The 25,845-nt window shown below is 41.0% G+C and overlaps 1 pseudogene; it reads left to right on the top strand.

Moving 5' to 3' along the window:
• The first annotated feature begins 9,302 nt into the window (after window positions 1-9,302).
• On the top strand, window positions 9,303-12,309 carry LOC138324241 (uncharacterized; annotated as a pseudogene).
• The last annotated feature ends 13,536 nt before the right edge of the window (window positions 12,310-25,845 follow it).

The raw sequence follows: 25,845 nt of genomic DNA, 5'->3' as shown, positions 1-25,845 counted from the left end.
ACACGGTATTGATGCCTTAGCTGTACTTGCTCTGGTCACACGGTATTGATGCCTTAGCTGTACTTGCTCTGGTCACACGGTATTGATGCCTTAGCTGTACTTGCTCTGGTCACACGGTATTTGATGCCTTAGCCTGTAACTTGCTCTGGTCACACGGTATTGATGCCTTAGCTGTACTTGCTCTGGTCACACGGTATTGATGCCTTAGCTGTACTTGCTCTGGTCACACGGTATTGATGCCTTAGCTGTACTTGCTCTGGTCACACGGTATTGATGCCTTAGCTGTACTTGCTCTGGTCACACGGTATTGATGCCTTAGCTGTACTTGCTCTGGTCACACGGTATTGATGCCTTAGCTGTACTTGCTCTGGTCACACGGTATTGATGCCTTAGCTGTACTTGCTCTGGTCACACGGTATTGATGCCTTAGCTGTACTTGCTCTGGTCACACGGTATTGATGCCTTAGCTGTTCTTGCTCTGGTCACACGGTTTTGATGCTTTAGCTATACTTACTCTGGTCGCACGGTATTCATGACTAAGCTGTACTTGCTCTGGTCACACGGTATTGATGCCTTAGCTGTACTTGCTCTGGTCACACGGTATTGATGCCTTAGCTGTACTTGCTCTGGTCACACGGTATTGATGCCTTAGCTGTACTTGCTCTGGTCACACGGTATTGATGCCTTAGCTGTACTTGCTCTGGTCACACGGTATTGATGCCTTAGCTGTACTTGCTCTGGTCACACGGTATTGATGCCTTAGCTGTACTTGCTCTGGTCACACGGTATTGATGCCTTAGCTGTACTTGCTCTGGTCACACGGTATTGATGCCTTAGCTGTACTTGCTCTGGTCACACGGTATTGATGCCTTAGCTGTACTTGCTCTGGTCACACGGTATTGATGCCTTAGCTGTACTTGCTCTGGTCACACGGTATTGATGCCTTAGCTGTACTTGCTCTGGTCACACGGTATTGATGCCTTAGCTGTACTTGCTCTGGTCACACGGTATTGATGCCTTAGCTGTACTTGCTCTGGTCACACGGTATTGATGCCTTAGCTGTACTTGCTCTGGTCACACGGTATTGATGCCTTAGCTGTACTTGCTCTGGTCACACGGTATTGATGCCTTAGCTGTACTTGCTCTGGTCACACGGTATTGATGCCTTAGCTGTACTTGCTCTGGTCACACGGTATTGATGCCTTAGCTGTACTTGCTCTGGTCACACGGTATTGATGCCTTAGCTGTACTTGCTCTGGTCACACGGTATTGATGCCTTAGCTGTACTTGCTCTGGTCGCACGGTATTGATGCCTTAGCTGTACTTGCTCTGTTGATGCCTTAGCTGTACTTGCTCTGGTCACACGGTATTGATGCCTTAGCTGTACTTGCTCTGGTCACACGGTATTGATGCCTTAGCTGTACTTGCTCTGGTCACACGGTATTGATGCCTTAGCTGTACTTGCTCTGGTCACACGGTATTGATGCCTTAGCTGTACTTGCTCTGGTCACACGGTATTGATGCCTTAGCTGTACTTGCTCTGGTCACACGGTATTGATGCCTTAGCTGTACTTGCTCTGGTCACACGGTATTGATGCCTTAGCTGTACTTGCTCTGGTCACACGGTATTGATGCCTTAGCTGTACTTGCTCTGGTCACACGGTATTGATGCCTTAGCTGTACTTGCTCTGGTCACACGGTATTGATGCCTTAGCTGTACTTGCTCTGGTCACACGGTATTGATGCCTTAGCTGTACTTGCTCTGGTCACACGGTATTGATGCCTTAGCTGTACTTGCTCTGGTCACACGGTATTGATGCCTTAGCTGTACTTGCTCTGGTCACACGGTATTGATGCCTTAGCTGTACTTGCTCTGGTCACACGGTATTGATGCCTTAGCTGTACTTGCTCTGGTCACACGGTCTGTTGATGCCTTAGCTGTACTTGCTCTGGTCACACGGTATTGATGCCTTAGCTGTACTTGCTCTGGTCACACGGTATTGATGCCTTAGCTGTACTTGCTCTGGTCACACGGTATTGATGCCTTAGCTGTACTTGCTCTGGTCACACGGTATTGATGCCTTAGCTGTACTTGCTCTGGTCACACGGTATTGATGCCTTAGCTGTACTTGCTCTGGTCACACGGTATTGATGCCTTAGCTGTACTTGCTCTGGTCACACGGTATTGATGCCTTAGCTGTACTTGCTCTGGTCACACGGTATTGATGCCTTAGCTGTACTTGCTCTGGTCACACGGTATTGATGCCTTAGCTGTTCTTGCTCTGGTCACACGGTATTGATGCCTTAGCTGTACTTGCTCTGGTCACACGGTATTGATGCCTTAGCTGTTCTTGCTCTGGTCACACGGTATTGATGCCTTAGCTGTACTTGCTCTGGTCACACGGTATTGATGCCTTAGCTGTACTTGCTCTGGTCACACGGTATTGATGCCTTAGCTGTACTTGCTCTGGTCACACGGTATTGATGCCTTAGCTGTACTTGCTCTGGTCACACGGTATTGATGCCTTAGCTGTACTTGCTCTGGTCACACGGTATTGATGCCTTAGCTGTACTTGCTCTGGTCACACGGTATTGATGCCTTAGCTGTACTTGCTCTGGTCACACGGTATTGATGCCTTAGCTGTACTTGCTCTGGTCACACGGTATTGATGCCTTAGCTGTACTTGCTCTGGTCACACGGTATTGATGCCTTAGCTGTACTTGCTCTGGTCACACGGTATTGATGCCTTAGCTGTACTTGCTCTGGTCACACGGTATTGATGCCTTAGCTGTACTTGCTCTGGTCACACGGTATTGATGCCTTAGCTGTACTTGCTCTGGTCACACGGTATTGATGCCTTAGCTGTACTTGCTCTGGTCACACGGTATTGATGCCTTAGCTGTACTTGCTCTGGTCACACGGTATTGATGCCTTAGCTGTACTTGCTCTGGTCACACGGTATTGATGCCTTAGCTGTACTTGCTCTGGTCACACGGTATTGATGCCTTAGCTGTACTTGCTCTGGTCACACGGTATTGATGCCTTAGCTGTACTGCTCTGCACACGGTATTGATGCTTAGCTGACTTAGCTTGCTCTGGTCACACGGTATTGATGCCTTAGCTGTACTTGCTCTGGTCACACGGTATTGATGCCTTAGCTGTACTTGCTCTGGTCACACGGTATTGATGCCTTAGCTGTACTTGCTCTGGTCACACGGTATTGATGCTTTAGCTATACTTGCTCTGGTCACACGGTATTGATGCCTTAGCTGTACTTGCTCTGGTCACACGGTATTGATGCCTTAGCTGTACTTGCTCTGGTCACACGGTATTGATGCCTTAGCTGTACTTGCTCTGGTCACACGGTATTGATGCCTTAGCTGTCTTGCTCTGGTCACACGGTATTGATGCCTTAGCTGTACTTGCTCTGGTCACACGGTATTGATGCCTTAGCTGTACTTGCTCTGGTCACACGGTATTGATGCCTTAGCTGTACTTGCTCTGGTCACACGGTATTGATGCCTTAGCTGTACTTGCTCTGTTGCTGTACTTGCTCTGTTGATGTCTTAGCTGTACTTGCTCTGGTCACACGGTATTGATGCCTTAGCTGTACTTGCTCTGGTCACACGGTATTGATGCCTTAGCTGTACTTGCTCTGGTCACACGGTATTGATGCCTTAGCTGTACTTGCTCTGGTCACACGGTATTGATGCCTTAGCTGTACTTGCTCTGGTCACACGGTATTGATGCCTTAGCTGTACTTGCTCTGGTCACACGGTATTGATGCCTTAGCTGTACTTGCTCTGGTCACACGGTATTGATGCCTTAGCTGTACTTGCTCTGGTCACACGGTATTGATGCCTTAGCTGTACTTGCTCTGGTCACACGGTATTGATGCCTTAGCTGTACTTGCTCTGGTCACACGGTATTGATGCCTTAGCTGTACTTGCTCTGGTCACACGGTATTGATGCCTTAGCTGTACTTGCTCTGGTCACACGGTATTGATGCCTTAGCTGTACTTGCTCTGGTCACACGGTATTGATGCCTTAGCTGTACTTGCTCTGGTCACACGGTATTGATGCCTTAGCTGTACTTGCTCTGGTCACACGGTATTGATGCCTTAGCTGTACTTGCTCTGGTCACACGGTATTGATGCCTTAGCTGTACTTGCTCTGGTCACACGGTATTGATGCCTTAGCTGTACTTGCTCTGGTCACGGTATTGATGCCTTAGCTGTACTTGCTCTGGTCACACGGTATTGATGCCTTAGCTGTACTTGCTCTGGTCACACGGTATTGATGCCTTAGCTGTACTTGCTCTGGTCACACGGTATTGATGCCTTAGCTGTACTTGCTCTGGTCACACGGTATTGATGCCTTAGCTGTACTTGCTCTGGTCACACGGTATTGATGCCTTAGCTGTACTTGCTCTGGTCACACGGTATTGATGCCTTAGCTGTACTTGCTCTGGTCACACGGTATTGATGCCTTAGCTGTACTTGCTCTGGTCACACGGTATTGATGCCTTAGCTATACTTGCTCTGGTCACACGGTATTGATGCCTTAGCTGTACTTGTTCTGGTCACGGTACTGATGCCTTAGCTGTACTTGCTCTGGTCACACGGTATTGATGCCTTAGCTGTACTTGCTCTGGTCACACGGTATTGATGCCTTAGCTGTACTTGCTCTGGTCACACGGTATTGATGCCTTAGCTGTACTTGCTCTGGTCACACGGTATTGATGCCTTAGCTGTACTTGCTCTGGTCACACGGTATTGATGCCTTAGCTGTACTTGCTCTGGTCACACGGTATTGATGCCTTAGCTGTACTTGCTCTGGTCACACGGTATTGATGCCTTAGCTGTACTTGCTCTGGTCACACGGTATTGATGCCTTAGCTGTACTTGCTCTGGTCACACGGTATTGATGCCTTAGCTGTACTTGCTCTGGTCACACGGTATTGATGCCTTAGCTGTACTTGCTCTGGTCACACGGTATTGATGCCTTAGCTGTACTTGCTCTGTCACACGGTATTGATGCTTAGCTGTACTTGCTCTGGTCACACGGTATTGATGCCTTAGCTGTACTTGCTCTGGTCACACGGTATTGATGCCTTAGCTGTACTTGCTCTGGTCACACGGTATTGATGCCTTAGCTGTACTTGCTCTGGTCACACGGTATTGATGCCTTAGCTGTACTTGCTCTGGTCACACGGTATTGATGCCTTAGCTGTACTTGCTCTGGTCACACGGTATTGATGCCTTAGCTGTACTTGCTCTGGTCACACGGTATTGATGCCTTAGCTGTACTTGCTCTGGTCACACGGTATTGATGCCTTAGCTGTACTTGCTCTGGTCACACGGTATTGATGCCTTAGCTGTACTTGCTCTGGTCACACGGTATTGATGCCTTAGCTGTACTTGCTCTGGTCACACGGTATTGATGCCTTAGCTGTACTTGCTCTGGTCACACGGTATTGATGCCTTAGCTGTACTTGCTCTGGTCACACGGTATTGATGCCTTAGCTGTACTTGCTCTGGTCACACGGTATTGATGCCTTAGCTGTACTTGCTCTGGTCACACGGTATTGATGCCTTAGCTGTACTTGCTCTGGTCACACGGTATTGATGCCTTAGCTGTACTTGCTCTGGTCACACGGTATTGATGCCTTAGCTGTACTTGCTCTGGTCACACGGTATTGATGCCTTAGCTGTACTTGCTCTGGTCACGGTATTGATGCCTTAGCTGTACTTGCTCTGGTCACACGGTATTGATGCCTTAGCTGTACTTGCTCTGGTCACACGGTATTGATGCCTTAGCTGTACTTGCTCTGGTCACACGGTATTGATGCCTTAGCTGTACTTGCTCTGGTCACACGGTATTGATGCCTTAGCTGTACTTGCTCTGGTCACACGGTATTGATGCCTTAGCTGTACTTGCTCTGGTCACACGGTATTGATGCCTTAGCTGTACTTGCTCTGGTCACACGGTATTGATGCCTTAGCTGTACTTGCTCTGGTCACACGGTATTGATGCCTTAGCTGTACTTGCTCTGGTCACACGGTATTGATGCCTTAGCTGTACTTGCTCTGGTCACACGGTATTGATGCCTTAGCTGTACTTGCTCTGGTCACACGGTATTGATGCCTTAGCTGTACTTGCTCTGGTCACACGGTATTGATGCCTTAGCTGTACTTGCTCTGGTCACACGGTATTGATGCCTTAGCTGTACTTGCTCTGGTCACACGGTATTGATGCCTTAGCTGTACTTGCTCTGGTCACACGGTATTGATGCCTTAGCTGTACTTGCTCTGGTCACACGGTATTGATGCCTTAGCTGTACTTGCTCTGGTCACACGGTATTGATGCCTTAGCTGTACTTGCTCTGGTCACACGGTATTGATGCCTTAGCTGTACTTGCTCTGGTCACACGGTATTGATGCCTTAGCTGTACTTGCTCTGGTCACACGGTATTGATGCCTTAGCTGTACTTGCTCTGGTCACACGGTATTGATGCCTTAGCTGTACTTGCTCTGGTCACACGGTATTGATGCCTTAGCTGTACTTGCTCTGGTCACACGGTATTGATGCCTTAGCTGTACTTGCTCTGGTCACACGGTATTGATGCCTTAGCTGTACTTGCTCTGGTCACACGGTATTGATGCCTTAGCTGTACTTGCTCTGGTCACACGGTATTGATGCCTTAGCTGTACTTGCTCTGGTCACACGGTATTGATGCCTTAGCTGGTCACTTTGATGCTCTTCTGGTCACACGGTATTGATGCCTTAGCTGTACTTGCTCTGGTCACACGGTATTGATGCCTTAGCTGTACTTGCTCTGGTCACACGGTATTGATGCCTTAGCTGTACTTGCTCTGGTCACACGGTATTGATGCCTTAGCTGTACTTGCTCTGGTCACACGGTATTGATGCCTTAGCTGTACTTGCTCTGGTCACACGGTATTGATGCCTTAGCTGTACTTGCTCTGGTCACACGGTATTGATGCCTTAGCTGTACTTGCTCTGGTCACACGGTATTGATGCCTTAGCTGTACTTGCTCTGGTCACACGGTATTGATGCCTTAGCTGTACTTGCTCTGGTCACACGGTATTGATGCCTTAGCTGTACTTGCTCTGGTCACACGGTATTGATGCCTTAGCTGTACTTGCTCTGGTCACACGGTATTGATGCCTTAGCTGTACTTGCTCTGGTCACACGGTATTGATGCCTTAGCTGTACTTGCTCTGGTCACACGGTATTGATGCCTTAGCTGTACTTGCTCTGGTCACACGGTATTGATGCCTTAGCTGTACTTGCTCTGGTCACACGGTATTGATGCCTTAGCTGTACTTGCTCTGGTCACACGGTATTGATGCCTTAGCTGTACTTGCTCTGGTCACACGGTATTGATGCCTTAGCTGTACTTGCTCTGGTCACACGGTATTGATGCCTTAGCTGTACTTGCTCTGGTCACACGGTATTGATGCCTTAGCTGTACTTGCTCTGGTCACACGGTATTGATGCCTTAGCTGTACTTGCTCTGGTCACACGGTATTGATGCCTTAGCTGTACTTGCTCTGGTCACACGGTATTGATGCCTTAGCTGTACTTGCTCTGGTCACACGGTATTGATGCCTTAGATGTACTTGCTCTGGTCACACGGTATTGATGCCTTAGCTGTACTTGCTCTGGTCACACGGTATTGATGCCTTAGCTGTACTTGCTCTGGTCACACGGTATTGATGCCTTAGCTGTACTTGCTCTGGTCACACGGTATTGTTTCAGTTTTCTTCGCTGGGTCGTTTTGACAGGCAGCCGATAAAGATGGACATATACTCCTCCACATTGGAAACACCCTGCAGTAAGATAAAATTAGCATTTCCGACGAGAACCTGTGGGCAATCTCAATGAGTCATCTTGTTACATAGGTTGTGAGAGGATTTCACTAATCTTTGTGTTAGTACCTTAGCGATATGTCGCTTAATCAATAGAACGCAACCGCGCTTGTGTACATAGAGGTCTCGGAGAAAGAAACCCCTGGTTCAGCCACTTTCTTTCTCATACTGTTAAAAATGATTCTGACTAAAATCTCCGTTTTCTAAGATTATATAAGTCCAATCTCAAAAAATATTTAGCGGTTATCCTATTTTTTTTTTTTTTTTACTCGGTACCTGGACTGCACCTAATGCACTCCAGAGCCTATCACCTTCTAATCTTTCTTCTTATCCGTTTTGTCTGCAAGCTCACCCCAAATCAACCTACTCAAAATTTCTATTTATGTTTCTTCACAAAATCCAGGAAATTGTGGTACAACTTCTGTAAAGCCGAAGACAACACATAGTCCTCCTGGGACTCACATCCAATTTCATGGTTTGTCTTAACTATAAGGGGTGAATAAAGTATCTGCTTTCAGTTTATCCACTGTGCAGGACTGGGATGAAGAGAAATAGCGATTATTTACAAAAAACATAGATCAACAAACAAAATACTTCCCTACCGACCCTTCATTTTTAGAAAGTGGGGAGGTGTACCAGAAACACCAATAATTCTTCTATGTTAGGCCTAGATGAGCTGAGACGAGCAATCTAACATTAGACTGCTTCACAGACAATTTATAATTAGGCACTTGATTTGACAGTCTCATAGACAAAGAATATCAAGATAATCCTGAAAATGCTTCCACTACATTACAAACTAAAACCAATAATAATCCATAAAATAAAACCAGCTGGCCGAGTGAGGATTGCATCATCCTGATACCTTCAAGGAGGGTGAATCTGCCCGTTATATCAGTCAGCACCTGGACTACTCATTGGTAGGCCAGACAGACAAATCTGACCAATCATGACCACAGGCCTGCAAATGAACTTCCTTGGATGACTATAAACAAAGAGAGACGGATGCCCTCTACTCATAAGCACACAGTTACCATGTACCGTTATTTGATTTTCTACTTTGATGTGCACTCAAAAGACAAACTAACTTGTCTCATCTGTTGTTGCAGAAAAGAGCCTTTCAGTTTTAATTTTATTGGGACATATATCAGAGGTGGCTAATTAAATATGATTAAAACGTGGAATGATCCATGTGAATTTGCAATTATCTTTTACATTAAAAACTGTTTGTTCCAAATTAGTTTAACAATATGATCTGCAGTACTCCAACCATGCAAACATGTACATTTATTTCTTATTACAAATCTAGGTATATAATTACTTTAATCATTTATTTTTAGATCCATTTAGATGGCCATAGTGATATGGGCCCCGCTCTGTTTTCCATGGAGTCGTGGACCCTGTCATGGCGCGCCACCCATGGGATTATAAGGATAACGCTACCATAAGTGATGCAGAGGAACCTGATGCGCCAAGTTTCATTTGTGGGTCAGTGTACTGCTATTCCCAGTGTTTTTAACGGATGTATTATGTTTAACACATGGATATTGTTATATTATTAAGGTGATGTAGATCAGGTGTACCTGTTATGTGCTTGACAGGTTGTGAAGAGTTTAATAAAATTTGCTTATAAAATTGTTTTATCCGTATGAAATTATCTTTACTAAAAAAAGAATATTTTAAATAAAAACCACAGCTAACTATAGTATCAGATTCTGTACACCAAAAGGATGTTTTTAATTGTACTATTATTTGTAAACTTTTTCACATGCTTTGTATTTAATAGTCCTCCGATTATTCAGTTGGTGGGCTCTTCAAAGTTGCCTTTCCGTCAGTGGACCGTTGGGAGTCCTGTCCGTTACCAATTCTTGTTAACGCTATTTCTCAGTATGTACTAAAGGGATCTTTTTCCAACAAGTCCTAAAGTATGGATTTCCCTATGGTGTTTGTTGGTGCTTATGATCATTTTGGGAATTGATGCAGGTCAAACAAGATGGCTTGCCAGGCGGACAGCCATTTTGGATTTTGCTCGTTATAGGTTTGGTTACCACTATTTCTCAAAAAGTGTCCTGAAGGGATGTCCTGTTCGTCGAATTTTCACTAAGTTAGGGTTTCCCCTAGGGCACGTCTTGTGGTGCATATGTTGCATTTTGGGGGGCCCGTTTCGGTTCAACAAGCTGGGCTGACATGGCTTGGATTATATTTTTATTGGATCAGTGGAGAGTTTGTTTACCACTATTTCTCAGAGGAGTCTTAGAAGCGTAATCTCACCCTGCCAACCTTGCTCCCGTCACTTAGGTTGTCCCCGTAAGGCTCCCATACATTAAGCATATTGCTTTTTGGGACTCGCTCAGTCACCACAAAGTGGCTGCCAGGCGGGTCCATCTTGGATTTTGTCGGTTACATGTTTTGATACCCGTACTATTTCTCAGCCAGTGACAAGTATTGGAAGGGATCTGTCTTTCAAATATTCTTATAGTAGAGGTCCTCCCGATGATCCCTTGCACATATAGCGTTTAGGAAAACCCAATTCGTGTCACCCAGATGGCCAGACCCTTGCAGCCATATAGGAGTGTTGATGAGTGTGAAGTTTTGTTTTTGCAATTTTCTATAACAAAACGTTACTAGAAAGGATCTCTCGCAAATTTTATCTATTGCTAGGCATCTAGGGCCTATGTTGTGCTACTTGCATTTTTGTACATAGATATATGTGGTGGGTCAAACACCCCGGGATGGCAGCACGGCCGCCATCTTTGATTTTCATTGTTTGGAACGAATGTTACCACTATGTGTTTTAGCCCGTACCTCTCAGTTGCTCTGGTTCTAACAATTTTTAATGTGTAGTTGTGTTATCGGAAAAAGTTTGAAATGGACAGGGGAAAATGATCCCTCTTTCATTGGTTCTGACATAGATTCATTTTTTTGGTGGGTGCCACAGTATCGCTCTTATGGGCTCCTCTTGTACTTTAATGCCAAATGAACAGAACGAGAGTGTACCTAATTTGATTGTAAACATTACTCTATTCAATTTTATTGACTAAGTAGCATTTTATTATTGTAAAAATAAAACAATTAAATAACAACCAAAAATATTGTTTTAGGACAGCGCGGCAATGGCTGGTTTGTTATTAGGAAGGTGATCTGGATATGGCGAAAGTGGGTACAGAACACAGACATGAGGGTCGAAGAAACACAACAGGAGAGGTGGAGGTAGGCTGGGCACAAGTGGACGGTCCTCACAAAGACAAGATCAAGGTCTTCTGTCTGTGTTACCATAACTGCACAAAAAATGGCCAGAGTTGTATTTATTTACCGCTGCCTCATGCCACAGAGAGGTGCATTTCAATAAGCTCCCATCTCTGTCATGTGAAATAAAAAGTCATTTTTCTACAAGAATGTTAGAGAAGATATTGCTTTCCAGAAAACTGAATAAACAATAAATTAGTGTCGCCCGGTGAAAAACCGTTTTAGACCATGGAACGCATTAGATGAGGATTATTACGGTTTGTACCTACGCCTCTAAGCCATTGCTGGATGCCAACATGACAATGGAAACAATTCACAAGTTAGATGGTATAAGATACAGAAACTGTTCTGTCCACAAAGGCTCCATCCAGGAACAGGAAGCTGATCGAACTTACTCGTTAATGTGCTTGGAACTATGAGGAAATTACCAACCTGTAGCAGCAGTTCTAAAGCTGTCCTGCCTCCAAAGGGGAGTGTAGTCAGGCCCTGAAAGGTCAAGGGAGTAAGCCAGGCCACAAATAAAAGTGCAATAGATTCTAGTAAGTCATTGATAAAAGATGACCAAAGTTTATCCTATGAGAATGAAGATGTAAAGAAACTTCAACCAATCTAGTTTAAGGAAGCAGAATCTGCCATCAAGAAAATATTTATGGCCGCAGACAAAGAATCCCAGTAGCTTGTAGCAGAAAGACACAACATAGTGAAAAAATCTTTAAAGATTTTGATAAATAACCTCAAAACAGCAGAGTCTCAGACAAAACTTAGATCTTTACAATTATGTTGGATTTTGTCTAACTTCACTCACCATTGATCTAGTAAATTGGTCAACAAATTCAGCTTCAATGTGTGTGCAATGGTGTGAAGCTACCCTGGCCAATCAGCGGTTGACACACCACACATTCCCCAGGCTATCAGAGATCCAGCACAGGACCAAACTCCTACAGCAGATGCTCTCGGCAGTGAAGTCCAAGAAAATTTCAATGACACTCTGTATGTAGATCTGTGAGAGACGGGTATACACCTAGGCGCTATTTTTAATAGGATAGAGAATGTTGTACTCAAAAGTGCTCAATGTGACATTTGGTAATATTCAGGGTACGTTACGATTCCAGTTTACTTGGCGGAAAGAAAGGATGGCGAGCCGACACAAGGTATCTCCGAAATGATGCATTTTGATTACTAGTTATTGGTTGGAAAACTCAGGTACGAGTGTAAGGTGACTATATTTATTTAGAGGATAGTAAAATAGTGCTGTAGAGGATTACTGTTTGGATGATACTGTAAGGGTACAAAGCGGTGTAACATTAGCCATTATGGTGATTTCACAAAATCCATCATTATGCTTACCTGTTCAGAATCAAATTTTGCTCTTAAATTTCATTGCGCCAAAATAATTAGTTTACAGTATCTTGAAAAAACCCACTGAGAAGATCTTTTAAGATATAGATGTTGTACATATTCGCCCAGGGCATTTAAAAAATTGAAAAAAAATGAAAAGGGGTTAATTCAGGACATTAAAATATTGCAAATTACATAGTTTTGTGTAGTTTTAGTCTTTAATTTTGCTCACCAGGCAAATAAAGTTGAGGCTCTCAAAAAATGAGGAGGGGTGTATATAGGGACATAGGCGCTTATTTGGTCGAATACGGTAAACAGTAACATTGGACAGCGATACAAAACTTTGTATACATGTGAAAGTTTAGTTATGGTTATGTGGTTTCATACTGACCACAGTTGAATGTTTAGTTTATAAGTTCAGGTCTATTTAAGTACATGTCGTCAGAGGCTTGGTAAGGTCTGTGGTTTAACAGCATGGTGGGTTTTAGGAGATACTGGAGAACCTGATGGGGCAATCACAGTGTGATAATACATGTATATGGTGTATCTGAATAATTTTTTTACAATTTCTTAAGAACTTACTGTTTACTGTTCTAGAGCATTGGTTTATCTAATTGAATGCACCCACATCATAGAAAATAATCAAGTTTTCGGTTATAAGAGGAGGAACTAGATAAAGGATTATCATATCATTTTTTATATGTTGGTATATGGGGTTTCAATCACTATGATGTAATATCTCTTTACACAGAGATAGTAAGAATTGTGCATATTGCATTTTTATTTTTGTTTTGCCCCGTAGGTGGGTTATATATGGGTGTATATCACATGACTAATTATTACCTGTGCTTTTGACGTATCTTCTATTCATGAAAGGAAGCCAAGTCCATCCATCTATTAAAGATATTTCAATATTATTCTCTATATAGTAATATTTCACCAAAAAGCTTTAATGTTTAACCAAAGCTGTGTATATTTTCTGGTCTAGTTGATGATACTCCTATGCAATGCAGACAGTTGGTATAAGATGTATTTAATTTGACCACTTATTATATTATCATAGTAAGACTTTCTATCATCATCAGGTCAGTTTGAAAATCACCTTAATCTATAAACACCTTTCAGCTAACAAAAAACTGTCAAATTTATAAGTTTACTATCTCTTGGAAACAAATATCCTGGTGCTTATTTCAATAAAAAAGGAATGTGCACATGCATGCCTTTGAAAGAAATGAAAGTGAAATGCTTACAAACAAATGCGAATGTGAGGAATTTTTTCACTATGGTTGGGAATATTTATATTCAGTTTAACTAAATTGATAAGTACTGCATATTTGTGTATATCCATGTTATATTGTTTATATTTTTCTTTATTAGTAGTTTTAACAGTTTTCTCCTTGCATAATTATAATATGTATAATGTATATGTTTGTAGTACTGCAATATTTGTTTTTGCAAATTAAAATGCAAATTAAACTTCAGTATTGTCCATGAAAACTAATCATAATAATGAACAACTAATTAGGATAAATTCTCTCAAAGTTGCTAAGTCCTTGTAAAAGCAATAGGTTTCCATACTGGACTTTCTTTTGAAAGCTCAGTTGCTGCCTAGTATTATGGACACCTTTAATTTTCCATATCCTTCTGTCGTAACTGTGTACTATAACCAGGTTTGGGATGGATTGTAAATCATTAATAGGCTGTTCATTAAGGTTTGTCTGAATGCTTATAATTGGTCTGTGCAACATCAATGTTTCAGTTGAGTTTAGCCATTGAGTAAATTATTATCAAATTACAGATGCAGGCATGAACTAAATGATATTAAATTAATTTAAAGGCCAGGTCACTAGGTTATTTCAATATAGGTTTACACAGGTATACAATATATACTGGGTAAGCATTTATATTTAATACAATTATTTATGTAACATTTGAATTCTCATTCTAGTTCTCTTGCAAATTTAATGCACAAGAGTTTGTATCTCGCATAAAATAACAGTTACATGTAATAAACTATACCAGGTACGAGTTAAAGAGCTTGCTTACATTCATTGTTGATAAACAAAACTCTCGCGTTTATTGGTGGATGATTCAGTAGATGTTGCCCTTGATACTGTGAGTTGGTTTACTGGTACATGTCTTTACTTTTGTTTCTCATTAGTAACTATCCTTGATATTGTTAGTTACTGGTACAACATGTCTTTTACTTGGCTATTAGCTAGTATTAGTAAACTATCCTATCCATTGATATTGTAGTAGTTACTGGTACATAGTAACTTCCTTTACTTGGTATATAGCTGTTCCTTAGTAAACTATCCTTGATATGTAGTAGTTGATACAGGTACATGTCTTTACTTGGTATATAGCTGTTCCATTAGTAACTATCCTTGATTGATCTTGGTACATTATTACTGTTCCATTAGTAACTATCCTTGATACTGTAGTTACTGGTACATGTCTTTACTTGGTATATAGCTGTTCCATAGTAACTATCCTTGATACTGTAGTCTTTACTTGGGTATATGGTAACTATCCTATGTAAGTTACTGTTACTTGGTATATAGCTGTTCCATTAGTAACTATACTTGACTACATATGTAGTTTACTTGTATATAGCTGTGTTACATAGTAACTATCCTTGACTTTAGTTACAGGTACATGGTATTGGTAGCTGTTCCATTAGTAACTATCCTTGATACTGTAGTTAGTTACTGGTACATGTCTACTTGGTATATAGCTGTTCCATTAGTAACTATCCTTGATGTATTGTAGTTACCATGTCTTTTACTTGGTATATAGCTGTTCCATTAGTAACTATCCTTGATACTTATTACAGGTACATGTCTTTACTTGGTATATAGCTGTTCCATAGTAACTATCCTTGATACTGTAGTTACTGGTACATGTCTTTACTTGTTATAGCTGGTAATAGTTAACTATTTGATACTTAGTTACAGGTACATGTCTTTACTTGGTATATAGTTTCCATTAGTAACTATCCTTGATACTGTAGTTACTGGTACATGTCTTTACTTGGTATATATTTTAGTTGTTCCATAGTTTAAACTATCCTTGTAGTTACTGTCTTTACTTGGTATAAAGTTTGCCGATTAGAACTAGTAAATACAGGTACATGTCTTTACTTGGTATATAGCTGTTCCATTAGTAACTATCCTTGATACTGTAGTTACATGGTAACATGTCTTTTACTTGGTATATAGTTACAGGTACATTCCATACTAGTAACTATCCTTGATACCTGTACTGTAGTTACTGGTACATTACTTGTCTTTTACTTGGTATATAGCTGTTCCATTAGTAACTATCCTTGATACTCCTTGATACCACTACATGTAGTATACTGGTATACATGTCTTTTGACTTAGGTACATATTTACTTGTTCCATAGCTGTTCCAGTAAACTATCCTTGATACTGTAGTTACTGGTACATGTCTTTACTTGGTATATAGCTGTTCCATGTTATCCATATCTGGTAATGTAATTTATCCGTTTAGTTATCCTGTACTGTAGTTACTGGTACATGTCTTTACTTGGTATATAGCTTGTTCCATTAGTAACTATCCTTGTATCCATTAGTAACTATCCTTGATACTTGTATACTTACTGGTACATGTCTTTACTTTTTACTTGGTAAATAGTGTATATATAGCTTGTGATCCATAGTAACTATCTTTACTTGATACTGTAGTTATGGTTACATGTCTTTACTTGGTATATTCCATAGCTGTTCCATTAGTAACTATCCTTTACTGTAGTTACTGGTACATGTCTTTACTTGGTATATATAGTTGTTCCATTAGTAACTATCCTTGATACTGTAGTTACTGGTACATGTCTTTACTTGGTATATAGCTGTTCCATAGTAACTATCCTTGATACTGTAGTTACTGGTTACATGTCTTTACTTGGTATATAGCTGTTCCATTAGTAACTATCCTTGATACTGTAGTTACTGGTACATGTATTTACTTGGTATATAGCTGTTCCATTAGTAACTATCCTTGATACTGTAGTTTACAGGTACTTGGTATATAGCTGTTCCATATAGTAACTATCCTTGATACTGTAGCTTTAGGTTACTGGTACTACATGTCTACTTGGTATATAAGCGTTTCCATTAGTAACTATCCTGATACTGTAGTTACTGGTACATGTCCTTTACTTGGTATCCTTGATATACTGTAGTTTGACAGTACTTGTATATAGTCTGTGTATATAGTAACTGTTCCATGTAACTATCCTTGATTACTGTAGTTACTGGTACATGTCTTTTACTTGGTATATAGCTGTTCCATTAGTAACTATCCTTGATACTGTAGTTACTGGTACATGTCTTTACTTGGTATATAGTAATATGTTCCATTAGTAACTATTCCTTGATACTGTAGTTACATCATGATCTTTACTTGGTATACCATTAGTAACTTGATTGTTACTTGTAGTTACTGGTACATGTCTTTACTTGGTATATAGCTGTTCCATTAGTAACTATCCTTGATACTGTAGTTACTGGTACATGTAGTTACTGTGTATAGTACATTCTATACTTGTTATATTACTGTAGTTACTATCAACTTGAACATGTATGTATTTACTGGGTACTTAGGTTTGGTATATATTGTAAAAAGTAACTATCTTGATACTTAGATTACTGGGTATATGTCTTTACTTGGTGTATAGTTGTTCCATTAGTAACTATCTTGATACTGTTAGTTACTGGTATATGTTCTTTACTTGGTATATAGCTGTTCCATTAGTAAACTTCCTTGATACTGTAGTTACTGGTACAGAGTCTCAGGAACTATATGTCCATTTACTTTAGTAACTATTGATACCATGTGTTCCATGGTATAAACTTTTATCTTGTGATATACTGTAGTTACCATGGTAACTATGGCGATTACTTGGTATTATAGCTTGTTCCATTTGGTAATAGCTGTTTCCATTATAACTATCCTTGATACTGTAGTTACAGGTACATGTCTTTTGGGTATATGGATCATTAGATCTGTTGTTCCATTAGTAACTATCCTTGATACTTACAGTATACTGGTACTTTTTACTGGTATATATTAGTTAATGGACCCCCTCATACACTGTATCGTTTACTATCTACTGTTCCATTGTAACTATGGGATACTTGATACTATAGTTACTGGTATCGTATTTACTGCTTGGTATATAGCTGTTCCATTAGTAACTATCCTTGATACTGTAGTTACAGGTACATGTCTTTACTTGGTATATAGTTGTTCCATTAGTAAACTATCCTTGATACTGTTACAGGTACAAGTTACTTGGTACACGTATGTCTTTACTTGGTATATAGTGTTCCATTAGTAACTATCCTTGATACTGTAGTTACTGGTACATGTCTTTACTTTTGGTATATACAAGCTGTTCCATATAAAACTATCCTTGATACTGTATATAGTTACTGGTAACATGTCTTTACTTGGTATATAGCTGTTCCATTAGTAACTATCCTTGATACTGTTACTGTAGTTCTTTACTTGGTATATAGCTGTTCCATGTAGTAAAATGCTATCCTTGATACTGTAGTTACAGGTATATGTCTTTACTTGGTATATATAGCTGTTCCATTAGTAACTATCCTTGATACTGTAGTTACAGGTACATGTCTTTACTTATGGTTCCATATTAGGTACATTGTTTACTTGGTATATAGCCATCCAGTTAACTATCCTTGATACTGTAGTTACAGGTACATGTCTTTACTTGGTATATAGCTGTTCCATTAGTAACTATCCTTGATACTGTAGTTACAGGTACATGTCTTTACTTGGTATATAGCTGTTTCCATTAGTAACTATCCTTGATACTGTAGTTACTGGTACATGTCTTTTACTTGCCTTGATACTGTAGTTTACTGGTACATGTCTTTACTTGGTTAGATATGTTCCATATGTAACTAATAGTTACTGGTACATGATCTTTACTTGGTATATAGCTGTTCCATTAGTTAACTATCTTGTACTGTCATGTTACAGGTACATGTCTTTTACTTGGTATATAGCTGTTCCATTAGTAACTATCCTTGATACTGTTAGTTAATTGCAGTACATGTCTTTACTTGGTATATAGCTTAAGTTACATTAGTAAAACTTGGTAATCCTTGATACAATTGTAATTTACATGTCTTACTTGGTATATAGCTGTTCCATTAGTAACTATCCTTGATACTGTATTACTGGTACAAACTTGATACTGTTTATCTTTAAAATCTGGTATATAGTAACTATCCTGATGTCCTGTAGAGGGAACTTGTATTACTTAGGTATATGTTTACCTTAGCTGTAACCGTATTTGATTGTAGTTACTGGTATGTCTTTACTTGGTATGCTGTTCCATTAGTAACTATCCTTGATTACTGTAGTTACAGGTACATGACTTTACTTGTTAAACTGTTCCATAGTAACTATCCTTGCTACTGTAGTACATACTTTACTTGGTATATTGATTTCCATTAGTGTAACTTCCTTGATACTTAATGCTAGTTACAGGGTAAATGTACTCTGGTAATCGGTTCCATTAGTATAGTGGTAATTACTGTAGTTACTGGTACACGATTTAATTTATATAGCTGTACTTGCTTGGATACATAGTTGTTTCACATTTTATTGCTCTGTACTGTAGTTACAGGTACATATTTGATGGCCTTGATAATAGAATTTGTATATTGCTCTCGCCTTGTACTCAGCCAAGTACATGTTAGTTGTTAGGAACTAATTTTGTATAACTATGTTTGACATTTATATGCCTGTACTCAAATCTATATTTTTAATTTATTGCTATATATTGATGTATTGCTAGCTTATTGCTATGTTAACATCTGTGATAAAGATCAATCCATGTTACGATAACATATTTATTTTTTAATAAAACAATATTGGAAACAGAATTTCATTTTAGGAAAGAAATGAGAAACCATGAAAGCAGAGCATTAATTGACAAAGCACATTATTCACTGAAATACTTTCATATGACAAAGTTTCAGTAGAAACGATTTTTAGTTTATTACGAAAAATCCAACTTACCAAAAATATTTTGTTTCTATTTTTTTAGATTAGTAATTTCCTAGATATATGAGTCCTTATGAATGCTTAAAATGAGATTTACATAGTCACTGATTTCACATTTTATTATCATCAAAAGTGAAAGAGTATTTTACTAGAAACTTGTAAAGTTTTTTCAACTTAGATTTACCACTTTTGTTAGGAAGTGAAAAATTATAGATAGTCTTATTACACTTGGACCTAAGTCTGAGGAGTCAGTGGTTTAGAAGGGCGATTTGCTAAATATCTCTTGATTTGTGAAAATTAATTTTTTATCCGCTGTACACCTAATTCCAGTTACACAGCAAAATTGTGTAAAGCATATGAAATTGCTTGACATGGATGAGTAGAAAAACAGTACATTTATGTCATCAGGATTTCAACATTTTCCAACAAAAAGTGTAACTGACTTCTGCCATCAACAACAAGGTTTAATCTAAGACATTATCACCTTTTGAACAACTGGACTGTAATCAGCGACAGTTTGTAGATTAATAGGGATAGTTTATAATTATATTTGACAAATGAGAGTGCGCCTGATGGTGCCTAATCACCAGATGTAGGCACGAGGTGATTTATAAATTGTTATTATAACTTTCAATATTCCAGTGATTGGTGCACACCTTCTATACATGCTGCTCTTTTGTTTGTTATTGTATTTACATGATATAAGATGTCTTGTTTCAGTATTTATTGTAATGTGTAGTGAGTGTTTCATTGGTCTGATATGACATGCGAAATTGGCTTTATATTGTTTTGAGACACAATTTTGACAAATATTACCATTGCTCATAATGAATTTATTTTATATAAAATGTCAATTAATTTTGCAGTATTTCTTTAAAAGAATTTGTGTTTGTCCTTGTAGAAAAAAAGTGTTTTGTCTTCTTTGTCAATGCAATATATTTTGGATTTCCGACCTTTAATTGATTTAGATATTCAGTATTAAGATTGTCATGTTGTTTTTTGCTTTAAAATCCAGTGTGGATATGAATGATGAAGTATGCAGTGTATTACTGTTAAATGAAATTTATGTTCAGAGAACACTAATCTCTCCTGTAAAGGTTTCGGAAAGTTAACAGAAAATGATGCATGTACAACTTTTATTGAGAGTGATATTTGTATAATTTACAGTGAAATGTGACATGTGTGTCTTTGTAACTTGGATCTCAATTGCTGAGTCAACGATAGGCCTGAATGTAAGCCAATTGTTTATAATGGATATTGATCATGTAACATATTGTGTTCTATGGGGAGTTATTGAGGAATTTTGGTACAGGGATTTGACACAATGTCTCTCAACCTACAGTCCTATATTGATACACATTCTCTCCTGAAGTTATACAAAATAGAGTAATAACTTAAACCAAACCACCAAAACTGTAATATCCCAATCCTATAATGATTTATGAGAGGCAGCTGGTCAGCTGCTTTATTATCCAATCTCACTTTACTGAATGTTGTTGATATAGCAACATTTCATATCATGCTTATCCTCAAACATTGATGGTTATTGTGATGTGACTGAAATAATAATCTTATTTTACTGTAGAGAACATGCTTAGAGATTGAAGCACCTGATTCCCCAAGCTTTCAGTCAGTCATTTCCTGGGGACTATTGGTTGGTCTATTCTGTCAAGTCTCTGTAAAACATTGTAAACACAGGGTCCTAATAAACAGATGTGGGTGTGGGTTTAATGTACTCAAACACAACTTACATGTATGTAAGATTTGGTGTAATTTATAATAAAAATATCATAAGCACATGTTGATTTCTGGATTTATTTAAAAAACCATATTTACATCACAGTGACATATTTTACTAAGCATGGCTTCAGCTGTCCTTTGATTGGATGGTTAATTGAAAAAAATTATAGCTGTGACAGCCAATCAAATTAGAAAAGAGAAACACACATATTGTTGATGATGCAAATTAGTGAAAGAGATGTTCACATCCTTAAGATTGATGCCTTAGCTGTACTTGCTCTGGTCACACGGTATTGATGCCTTAGCTGTACTTGCTCTGGTCACACGGTATTGATGCCTTAGCTGTACTTGCTCTGGTCACACGGTATTGATTGCCTTAGCTGTACTTGCTCTGGTCACACGGTATTGATGCCATAGCTGTACTTGCTCTGGTCACACGGTATTGATGCCTTAGCTGTACTTGCTCTGGTCACACGGTATTGATGCCTTAGCTGTACTTGCTCTGGTCACACGGTATTGATGCCTTAGGTGTACTTGCTCTGGTCACACGGTATTGATGCCTTAGCTGTACTTGCTCTGGTCACACGGTATTGATGCCTTAGCTGTACTTGCTCTGGTCACACGGTATTGATGCCTTAGCTGTACTTGCTCTGGTCACACGGTATTGATGCCTTAGCTGTACTTGCTCTGGTCACACGGTATTGATACCTTAGCTGTACTTGCTCAGGTCACGGTATTGATGCCTTAGATGTACTTGCTCTGGCCACACGGTATTGATGCCTTAGCTATACTTGCTCAGGTCACGGTATTGACGACTTAGATGTACTTGCTCTGGTCACACGGTATTGATGCCTTAGATGTACTTGCTCTGGCCACACGGTATTGATGCCTTAGCTATACTTGCTCAGGTCACGGTATTGATGCCTTAGATGTACTTGCTCTGGTCACACGGTATTGATGCCTTAGCTGTACTTGCTCTGGTCACACGGTATTGATGCCTTAGCTATACTTGCTCTGGTCACACGGTATTGATGCCTTAGATGTACTTGCTCTGGTCACACGGTATTGATGCCTTAGCTGTGCTTGCTCTGGTCACACGGTATTGATGCCTTAGCTGTTCTTGCTCTGGTCACACGGTATTGATGCCTTAGCTGTACTTGCTCTGGTCACACGGTATTGATGCCTTAGCTGTACTTGCTCTGGTCACACGGTATTGATGCCTTAGCTGTACTTGCTCTGGTCACACGGTATTGATGCCTTAGCTGTACTTGCTCTGGTCACACGGTATTGATGCCTTAGCTGTACTTGCTCTGGTCACACGGTATTGATGCCTTAGCTGTACTTGCTCTGGTCACACGGTATTGATGCCTTAGCTGTACTTGCTCTGGTCACACGGTATTGATGCCTTAGCTGTACTTGCTCTGGTCACACAAGGTATTGATGCCTTAGCTGTACTTGCTCTGGTCACACGGTATTGATGCCTTAGCTGTACTTGCTCTGGTCACACGGTATTGATGCCTTAGCTGTACTTGCTCTGGTCACACGGTATTGATGCCTTAGCTGTACTTGCTCTGGTCACACGGTATTGATGCCTTAGCTGTACTTGCTCTGGTCACACGGTATTGATGCCTTAGCTGTACTTGCTCTGGTCACACGGTATTGATGCCTTAGCTGTACTTGCTCTGGTCACACGGTATTGATGCCTTAGCTGTACTTGCTCTGGTCACACGGTATTGATGCCTTAGCTGTACTTGCTCTGGTCACACGGTATTGATGCCTTAGCTGTACTTGCTCTGGTCACACGGTATTGATGCCTTAGCTGTACTTGCTCTGGTCACACGGTATTGATGCCTTAGCTGTACTTGCTCTGGTCACACGGTATTGATGCCTTAGCTGTACTTGCTCTGGTCACACGGTATTTGCCTTAGCTGTACTTGCTCTGGTCACACGGTATTGATGCCTTAGCTGTACTTGCTCTGGTCACACGGTATTGATGCCTTAGCTATACTTGCTCTGGTCACACGGTATTGATGCCTTAGCTGTACTTGCTCTGGTCACACGGTATTGATGCCTTAGCTATACTTGCTCTGGTCACACGGTATTGATGCCTTAGCTGTACTTGCTCTGGTCACACGGTATTGATGCCTTAGCTGTACTTGCTCTGGTCACACGGTATTGATGCCTTAGCTGTACTTGCTCTGGTCACACGGTATTGATGCCTTAGCTGTACTTGCTCTGGTCACACGGTATTGATGCCTTAGCTGTACTTGCTCTGGTCACACGGTATTGATGCCTTAGCTGTACTTGCTCTGGTCACTCGGTATTGATGCCTTAGCTGTACTTGCTCTGGTCACACGGTATTGATGCCTTAGCTGTACTTGCTCTGGTCACACGGTATTGATGCCTTAGCTGTACTTGCTCTGGTCACACGGTATTGATGCCTTAGCTGTACTTGCTCTGGTCACACGGTATTGATGCCTTAGCTGTACTTGCTCTGGTCACACGGTATTGATGCCTTAGCTGTACTTGCTCTGGTCACACGGTAGTGATGCCTTATTGTACTTGCTCTGGTCACACGGTATTGATGCCTTAGCTGTACTTGCTCTGGTCACACGGTATTGATGCCTTAGCTGTACTTGCTCTGGTCACACGGTATTGATGCCTTAGCTGTACTTGCTCTGGTCACACGGTATTGATGCCTTAGCTGTACTTGCTCAGGTCACGGTATTGATGCCTTAGATGTACTTGCTCTGGTCACACGGTATTGATGCCTTAGCTGTACTTGCTCTGGTCACACGGTATTGATGCCTTAGCTGTACTTGCTCTGGTCACACGGTATTGATGCCTTAGCTGTACTTGCTCTGGTCACACGGTATTGATGCCTTAGATGTACTTGCTCTGGTCACACGGTATTGATGCCTTAGCTGTACTTGCTCTGGTCACACGGTATTGATGCCTTAGCTGTACTTGCTCTGGTCACACGGTATTGATGCCTTAGCTGTACTTGCTCTGTTGATGCCTTGCTATTTGATGCCTTAGCTGTACTTGCTCTGGTCACACGGTATTGATGCCTTAGCTGTACTTGCTCTGGTCACACGGTATTGATGCCTTAGCTGTACTTGCTCTGGTCACACGGTATTGATGCCTTAGCTGTACTTGCTCTGGTCACACGGTATTGATGCCTTAGCTGTACTTGCTCTGGTCACACGGTATTGATGCCTTAGCTGTACTTGCTCTTGTCACACGGTATTGATGCCTTAGCTGTGCTTGCTCTGGTCACACGGTATTGATGCCTTAGCTATACTTGCTCTGGTCACACGGTATTGATGCCTTAGCTGTACTTGCTCTGGTCACACGGTATTGATGCCTTAGCTGTACTTGCTCTGGTCACACGGTATTGATGCCTTAGCTGTACTTGCTCTGGTCACACGGTATTGATGCCTTAGCTGTACTTGCTCTGGTCACACGGTATTGATGCCTTAGCTGTACTTGCTCTGGTCACACGGTATTGATGCCTTAGCTGTACTTGTTCTGGTCACACGGTATTGATGCCTTAGCTGTACTTGCTCTGGTCACACGGTATTGATGCCTTAGCTGTACTTGCTCTGGTCACACGGTATTGATGCCTTAGCTGTACTTGCTCTGGTCACACGGTATTGATGCCTTAGCTGTACTTGCTCTGGTCACACGGTATTGATGCCTTAGCTGTACTTGCTCTGGTCACACGGTATTGATGCCTTAGCTTTACTTGTTCTGCTCACACGGTATTGATGCCCTAGCTGTTCTTGCTCTGGTCACAAGGTATTGATGCCTTAGCTGTACTTGCTCTGGTCACACGGTATTGATGCCTTAGCTTACTTGCTCTGGTCACACGGTATTGATGCCTTAGCTGTACTTGCTCTGGTCACACGGTATTGATGCCTTAGATGTACTTGCTCTGGTCCACACGGTATTGATGCTTTAGCTATACTTGCTCTGGTCACACGGTATTGATGCCTTAGCTGTACTTGCTCTGGTCACACGGTATTGATGCCTTAGCTGTACTTGCTCTGGTCACACGGTATTGATGCCTTAGCTGTTCTTGCTCTGGTCACACGGTATTGATGCCTTAGCTGTACTTGCTCTGGTCACACGGTATTGATGCCTTAGCTGTACTTGCTCTGGTCACACGGTATTGATGCCTTAGCTGTACTTGCTCTGGTCACACGGTATTGATGCCTTAGCTGTACTTGCTCTGGTCACACGGTATTGATGCCTTAGCTGTACTTGCGCTGGTCACACGGTATTGATGCCTTAGCTGTACTTGCTCTGGTCACACGGTATTGATGCCTTAGCTGTACTTGCGCTGGTCACACGGTATTGATGCCTTAGCTGTACTTGCTTCTGGTCACACGGTATTGATGCCTTAGCTGTACTTGCTCTGGTCACACGGTATTGATGCCTTAGCTGTACTTGCTCTGGTCACACGGTATTGATGCCTTAGCTGTACTTGCTCTGGTCACACGGTATTGATGCCTTAGCTGTACTTGCTCTGGTCACACGGTATTGATGCCTTAGCT

This window comes from Argopecten irradians, chromosome 5 (genome assembly GCF_041381155.1).
Source record: "Argopecten irradians isolate NY chromosome 5, Ai_NY, whole genome shotgun sequence".
Classification (NCBI taxonomy): Eukaryota; Metazoa; Mollusca; class Bivalvia; order Pectinida; family Pectinidae; genus Argopecten; species Argopecten irradians.
Note: the sequence above shows the minus strand (reverse complement) of the source record. Positions and strands in the feature narration are given on the sequence as shown.